We start from the raw sequence: 1,679 nt of genomic DNA on the forward strand, positions 1-1,679 counted from the left end.
AAAGTTTTCTGTCAAAATGGGAATTTTTCTTGTCATTTTCAGTCAAAAACAAAACATTTTTGATGAAAATGTTTGTAAAATAATTTTTTAAAATGTTATCTTTACTTGCTTTTAGAGGACATTTTTAGAAATATTTTTCAATAAATTTTTCTGTCAAAAAGTGAATTTTTCTTGTCATTTTTGGACAAAAACCAAAAAGAATTGATGAAAGTTTTTGTAAAATTATTTTTAATGGTATAATCTTTACTTGCATGTTTCTTATAAAAAAAGGATATTCAGAAAACATTTTTTGAAATATTTTTGTATTTAGTTTTTTGTCAATATTTGAATTTTTTGTGTCATTTTTTTTGTGTCATTTTTTTCAAAATGATATCTTTGCCTGCATGTTTCTCATAAATTAGTGTACGTAGAGAACTTTTTTACAAATTTTTGCTAATAAAACTTTCTGTAAAAATATCAGTTTTTTATGTCATTTTTGGTCAAAAACTAAGAAACTTTGATGAAAATGTTTGTAAAATGATTTTTCAAAATTGTATTTTTTTTTGCATGTTTCTCATAAATTTAGTGCACGTAGAAACCATTTTTAGAAATTTTTCTTAATAAAACTTTTTGTCAAAATGTCAGTTTTTCATGTAATTTTGATCAAAATCTAAGAAACTTTGATGAAAATGTTTTGGAAAATTATTTTTCAAAATTGTATCTTTGTCTACATCTTTTTCATAAAATTAGTGCACGTAGAAAACATTTTTAGAAATTCTTCTGTTTCAAACGTTTTGTCAAAATGTCAGTTTTATGTCATTTTTGGTCAAAAACTAAGAAACTTTGATGAAAATGTTTTGTAAAATTATTTTTCAAAATTTAATTTTTGCTTGCATGTTTTGCATAAGATTAGTGTACGTAGAACCCATTTTGAGAAATTTTTTTGTTTCAAACTTTTTGTCAAAATGTCAGATTCTATGTCATTTTTGGTCAAAAACATAGAAACTTTGATCAAAATGTTTTGTAAAATTATTTTTCAAATTTGTATCTTTGCTTGAATGTTTCTCATAAAATTAGTGCACATAGAGAAAATATTTATAAATTTTTGCTAATAAAACTTTCTGTCAAAATGTCAGTGTTTTATGTCATTTTTGGCCAAAAACATAGAAACTTTGATGAAAATGTTTTGTAAAAATATTTTTCAAAATTGTATCTTTGCTTGCATGTTTCTCATAAAATAAGTGCGCATAGAGAACATTTTTACAAATTTTTATTAATAAAACTTTTTTGTCAAAATATCAGTTTTTTAATGTCATTTTTGGTCAAAAACTAAGAAATTTTGATGAAACTGTTTATAAAATTATTTTTCAAAATTATATTTTTGTCTGCATGTTTCTCATAAATTTAGTGCACGTAGAGAACATTTTTGCAAATTTTGCTGAATTAAACTTTCAGTCAAAATGTCAGTTTTTATGTCATTTTTGGTCAAAAACTAAGAAACTTTGATGAAAATGTTTTGTAAAATTATTTTTCAAAATTTAATTTTTGCTTGCATGTTTTGCATAAGATTAGTGTACGTAGAACCCATTTTGAGAAATTTTTTTGTTTCAAACTTTTTGTCAAAATGTCAGATTCTATGTCATTTTTGGTCAAAAACATAGAAACTTTGATCAAAATGTTTTGTAAAATTATTTTTCAAA

The sequence above is a fragment of the Cynoglossus semilaevis genome, chromosome 14 (genome assembly GCF_000523025.1).
Source record: "Cynoglossus semilaevis isolate Cse_v1.0 chromosome 14, Cse_v1.0, whole genome shotgun sequence".
In the NCBI taxonomy this organism is placed as follows: domain Eukaryota; kingdom Metazoa; phylum Chordata; class Actinopteri; order Pleuronectiformes; family Cynoglossidae; genus Cynoglossus; species Cynoglossus semilaevis.